This window comes from Crocuta crocuta, unplaced genomic scaffold (genome assembly GCF_008692635.1).
Source record: "Crocuta crocuta isolate KB4526 unplaced genomic scaffold, BGI_CrCroc_1.0 scaffold143, whole genome shotgun sequence".
Classification (NCBI taxonomy): Eukaryota; Metazoa; Chordata; class Mammalia; order Carnivora; family Hyaenidae; genus Crocuta; species Crocuta crocuta.
The window spans coordinates 290,744-296,683 of record NW_027529175.1 but is presented as its reverse complement, the minus strand read 5'-3'; the positions used below and the strand labels follow the sequence as shown (position 1 = coordinate 296,683).

The window sequence follows — 5,940 nt, the reverse complement described above, 5'->3', positions numbered from 1 at the left end:
AACCCCCTATGAACTTGGCTACTCCAGCTCCAGGCGCTCCACAGGAGAGAACCATGCAGTATTTGTCCTTCTGTGATGGGTTCGTTCGCTATAACGTCCTCAAGGTTCATGCACCTTGTAGCAGGAGTCAGAATTTCCTTGTTTTTGTTTTTTGTGTTTTTTTTTTTTCCAAGTAAGCTCAATCCCCAACATGGGGCTCAAACCCACGACTCCGACTCCAAGATCAAGAGTTGCATGCTCTACTGACAGAGACAGTCGGGTGCCCCAGAATTTCCTTCCTTTTTAAAGGCTGAATAATACCCTATTGTATGTGCACACCACATTTTGCTGTTTCATTCATTCATTCATTCATTCATTCATCCATCCACAGACATCCGAGGCTGTTTTCACTTTTTTGCTACTGTGGATAATGCTGCTATACACGTTAGTTGATGAGTCTCTGTTCTAGCTGTTGTTCTAGCTTCTTTCAGGTGTGTACCCGGGCACGGAAATGCTGGACCACACTAATAGTATGTTTAACCTAGGACTTAATTCTAAGGTTATTATTCAAGTGCATCCTAAATAGGATTATGGCCAGTTTATTTTTAATTCACAGATTCAACACCCACTAAATTTTAAACCCTCATACTTTGCAAGATTATGTCCTGAAGCTCCAGGGACACACCCTATAGCTGCCCCAGTCAAGTGGGGTGAGCTCGAGTGGCTACAGAGCTCTGGAACCCCGCTGGCTGCATTTAGATGGTCTGTGTGCTGAAATACACGTGTATTTCTTTCTTTCTTTCTTTCTTTTCTTTTAAGTTTATTTATTTTGAGAAAGAGAGAGGGAGCATGTGAGCAGGGAAGGGGAGAGAGACGGGGGGAGAGAGAGAGAATCCAAGCAGGCTCTGCACTAACAGTGTGGAGCCCAATGTGGGGCGCAAATCATGAACCAAGATCATCACCTCAGCCAAGATCAAGAGTCGGATGCCTCACCTACTGAGCTACCCAGGCGCCCCAAAAGACACCGGTATTTCAAAGACTAACTATAGAGGAGAGATCTTGTTAGTAACATCTATGTTGATTACATGTTGAAATGATAATGTTTGGGCTCTCCTGGATTCAAGAAACTACAGCATTAAAACGACACTTGTTTTGTTTCACTTTTTAGAATGTGACTCCCTGGAGAATCTAAGGGGGCAGGTGTGGCTCGCATTGTCTTCCTGCTGGATGTTTAACCTAGCAGATTAATCCAGGTGCTTTCCCAGCCTAGAGGAGCCGCCTAGAGGTGGCTCTCTTATTTATTTTTAATTGAGGTGAAGTTCACATAACATACAATTAAGCATTTTATTATTTTTTAATGTTTATTTATTTTTGAGAGAGAGACACAGCGTGAGCGGGGGAGGGGCAGAGAGAGTGGGAGACACAGAATCCGAAGCAGGCTCCAGGCTCCGAGCCGTCAGCACAGAGCCTGATCCCGGGCTCGAACTCACGAACCACGAGATCGTGACCTGAGCCGAAGTTGGACACTCAACTGACTGAGCCACCCGGGCGCCCCAAACCTTTTTAAAGCGTACAGTTCCAAGCGGCACTGAGCGCGGTCACAGTGTTGGGCCACCCCCACCTCTGCCTAGATTTCAATTTCTCATCACCCCAGAAAAACGCGCCCATTAAGTAATCACTCGCCATTCTCCCCTCCCCCAGCCCCGGCAACCACCAGTCTGCTTCCTGTCTCTACGGATTTGCCTACTCTGGACATCTCATTTAATGGAATAATACAATATGTGACCTTTTAGGTCTGCCTTCTCTCACTGAGCAGAATGTCCCCCGGGCTCATCTGCGTCTTAGTGGGTGTCAGGACCCGTTCTCTTTATGGATGAATACCATCCTGTGTGTGGGTGTGCTGCCCGGTGTGTGTGCTATCATCTGCCCACGTCTGCTCGGCTGCTTGAGTAACGCTGCCGTGACATTTGTGTATACTTTCTGCGCGGCTGTATTGTTTTCATTTCCTGGAATTGGAATTGCTGAGTCACATGGTAGCGGCTGGTTCTTCTTTTTATTTATTTTTATTATTATTATTTTTTTTAATGGGAGATCAAGAAGATCCCTTTCCAGTTTTTTTTTTTTAGCATTTATTTACTTATTGTTGAGAGAGCGAAAGAGAGACAGAGCACGAGCAGGGGAGGCGCAGAGAGAGGGGGGAGACGCAGCATCGGAAGCAGGCTCCAGGCTCTGAGCTAGCTGTCAGCACAGAGCCCGATGCGGGGCTCGAACCCAAGAACCACGAGATCATGACCTGAGCCAAAGTCGGATGCTTAACTGACTGAGCCGCCCAGGCGCCCCTGGTTTTTCTTGTCTTAACATTGGCCTCACCGATTTCTCAGAATTCTAGACACACACTGTCAAAGGAGCACCTGGTCCCGCAGGCTGTGTTAGAATAGACACTGATGGGAGTTTGGGGAGCACTTACTGCCCCCCTCATGTCAGTATTTCTAGGAGTTTACTCTTGGGAGGCTCTGACTCTCCAGAGAGGACCCTTCAGCACTCTGCCTGGAGGGTAAAGGCCTGGCTGCCGCCAGGGGTAGGGCAGGGGACAGGGCAGGGGACAGGCACTCGGAAGTCCCCGGCACTTGGCTCCCTGTTTTCAGAATGATGCCCCGTCCCCAGGCCGGGGACACCTGGTTTACTGTCACCAGACAGAGCTCCCGGCCTCTGCTGGGGCTGGGGTGGGTGACCGCCTGGCACTCACCTTCCAGCAGGGGATCTGGGTGTCTGCCTCCTCCTTCTGTCTCCACCCAAGGCCCCCATGCAGGGCTGCACCCCTCCTGGCTGCGCGGGGCTCCTCACTTGCGGCTCAGCCCTCCCTTCGCCACCCCTGCCCCAGCTCACTGGGGGTGTGGCTCTTCTGAGCCCCTCTACGCTCACTTCCCAGCATCAGCCGTGACCGGCTGTGGTCTGTGTCCCGCTTGCTCAGTCCTGTGTCTAGACCTTAGGGGAAAAAAGGAAAAGGGAAGAGAGAGCCCTCTCTGGTCTTCCTCGGGTTTTAGGAGAAGGGACACTGGTGCTCGTGTTCCCTCTGCCATCTTTAGCCAAGCTGGGGACAAAACTAGCCTGGTGGTCCCAAGAAGCCCGCGTCCTTTAGAAATATTCCAGCCCCCGCTTTCAGAAGCTTCCCGGCACCTAGCCTCCAGGAGGGGCCTCCCTCAGCCTGGGTTTCAGGACTCACTCTGGCTGGAGCTGGGGACACCGTGAGCCCCTCCAGGGCAAGAGCCGTGGCATTTCTGATTGCCTGCTCCTCACCTCCTGCACACTTTGCCGCTAGTGAAGAAAGGGAAGGGCCCCCAGGGAAGGAGATGCAGCCTGGGGTGAAGGCCAGGAGGTGAGGAGCAGAGCGCGTGACGGGACACCCTCTGCTTTCATCCCGGGGTCTGCTTTACCCCTCTTGAGCCCCTCTCCCACCTTCTTCCTGCGTCTCAGCCCCCAGGGGTGCCGGGAAGCTCAGGAAGGCTGGGACTGGGACTCAGCTGGACGCCACCCCGCTGAGCCCGGCTGGTCCCACCACACTTTTAGGGGCTCGCGGAAATAGTTTACTTTCTTTTCAATCAGAAAAGAAAAATTAACTTTGGGCTCAAAAAATGTTTTGGGGTTTTTTTGTTTGGTTTGTTTTTCAGTTTATTCTGAAAGAGAGAGAGTGAGCAGGGGAGGGGCAGAGAGCGAGGGACAGGAAGGGACAGAGGATCTGAAGTGGGAGGCTGCTTTGAATCCACTGTCCCCCACTCCCGCCCCTCCCCCGCTTGCACTTTCCTAAAACAAAACAAAACAAACAAACAAAAAGCACCTCTATTTGAAGAAAAGACTGGGGTCAGAGAGTTTACGGTCCTCGTCCAAGGTCACCCAGGGGCACACAGGTGGGACTTCCAGAAGCACCAAATCACGAAAGGTCACATGGAGGCGGCAGGTCAGCAGAAGCCCGTCAGCCCGGCCTCAGGTCAAGAACACCCAGTCTTGGTGGGTCCCAAGCTCACGGGTCTCCCTCAGGAGGTCCTGATTTGGGAGGCGAGGGTGGGGCCGAGGAATCTGTACTTTGAACAAGCAGCACTCTTGCCGCCCGGCCCCGATACGCGGCCAGGCCGGAGTCTGCCGCTCCACCCTCCCCCGGCCCAAGGGGTGCCAGGCCGGTGCAACCTCTCCTCACACGCCCGTGAGGAGGGCACACCCCTCACCTCCTGCAGGCAGCTGATGCGACAACGTCCAACGTGGATGCCATCGGGAAGCTCTTTCTGAACCTGAGCAGACACCTGTCTCCCAGGATCTCTGCCCAAACCCCTTAACCTATCTGTACTTTATTTCCTCATCTGTACAATGGGCGCAAACGACAGGATCCAGTAAACCTTCAGACACAAAGGCGTCTTGGGGTGCGGGGGGCACGCGGGCCCCCCGGGGAATCAAGTCCTTGCAAACTTCCCACCGGGCACTCAGCAATCGGTGAGGTTTAGTAGGGCCACCTGAGCCCCTCAGTCTGGCCGCTGCTGGGGTCCCCAGGCTGTGCCACGGTCCACAAATGCATAGGACTGACGTGGTGCACTTCCTGAAGCATCAATTTACTTGATAAGTAATTATAAATGCTATTTTTGAAAAAAAGTGGGGTTCTTTGATATTACGAATTTGACTGCAGAATTTACCTAGAGATTCAAAATAAATTGAGACATCTAATTTCTTAGAAACCCCAAAACTCCGGGGGTACTGGGGTGGGAGAAGTTTTCTCTAAGATAACAGTGTTTCCTGTAGAAAAGTTCCAGAAGCTCTTCCCTGGGCAATTCATCGATCCTTCCACGTTCACCTGACACTTCTTAGACTCTGCCCGTGAGGTGACTGGAGGTGAGTCTAGGGTGGAGGGGGCCGGGAGGGGGTGTCTCAGGGCTGGGGGAGAGGAAGGAACAAAGCATACACTCCATACATTCCCAGCAGGTGCCGGGAAGCAGAAGGCGGGAGCTATGGAAGGTTCTTGAGCTCAGCCCTGTCTGGACCACAGGATGGCTTTGCTGAGGTGACAGGCACGGGAGCTTGATCACAGAAAGTGTGGAAACAGTCCGGGGCTCTGAGGCCCAGCCCGTCCCTGCCCTGGCCCACGGTGTGACCTAGGAGGAACAAAGGCAAGAAAGTAGCAGACTGAACAACCGTCCCACAGCCTGGTGTCCTCTGATCTGCCCGAGGGTCTCAAGAGCAGGGACGGAATCTGTGAACTGGTGTCACTATTTCTCAAAGCTGGCTGCCAGACTCAGCCTCTGTCCTGGAGGAGGCCGCCCAGGCTCCTGGAAATGTCAAGTGCCTGTCTTTGCTCTGGGCTGACATCACCGCTGCGTGGGAACAGAGCGCGTGCTCATGCCGAGCCCGTCCGGATTGGCAGCGATCTGGGTTCTTGTTTGGTTTCAAAATAGGGGGCCCAGAAGGCAAAGTCGTGAAAGATGCCCTTGTTGGAAGAAATGTCCAGGAGCCCAGCTGATAGCCTCCTTCTGGGCTTTGGCTGAGAAGAGGCAAGAGCCGCACACCCACTCCCCCAACGTCTGGGTTCCGAGGGGAAGCTGGGAGACCCCAGGTGGAGTCCTCATTATACGACTTTATAGTCTGTGTGTGTGTGTGGGGAAGGGGCGGGAATCTCAGCTAATGCTCTTGTAATGCACCNTGGAGCCTGCTTCAGATTCTGTGTCTCCTCTCTCTGCCCATCCCCTGCTCATGCTTTCTGTGTCAAAAATAAACAATAAAAAAAAAAGAAGAAAGAAGTTGGTTGGATCCTCATATTATAGATGAGGAAACACAGGCTCAGCAGAATCAAGCAACTTGTCCAAGGTCACACAGCTCATCCCTCATTCATTTAACATATATGCGAGGGGCTACTCTGTGGCTGGCACTGACCTTGGGGCTCGGACCCCATGGAATAAGGCAGACAAAGCCCCCCTCCCACAG

At 52.6% G+C, this 5,940-nt stretch overlaps 1 long non-coding RNA gene across 2 annotated transcripts in view; it reads left to right on the top strand.

Annotated features, from left to right (window-relative positions):
* Nucleotides 1–5,652, top strand: part of LOC144226441 (uncharacterized) — a 7,020-nt gene extending 1,368 nt beyond the window's left edge. Inside the window, exons 3-4 of one of the 2 annotated variants that reach the window (XR_013333640.1) lie at nucleotides 4,765–4,854; nucleotides 4,945–5,652. This is a non-coding gene — a long non-coding RNA (uncharacterized LOC144226441). Of the gene's footprint in view, nucleotides 1–4,764; nucleotides 4,855–4,941 lie in introns of both variants that reach the window. The other variant, XR_013333639.1, reaches the window with a different exon arrangement.
* Nucleotides 5,653–5,940: the final 288 nt, after the last annotated feature.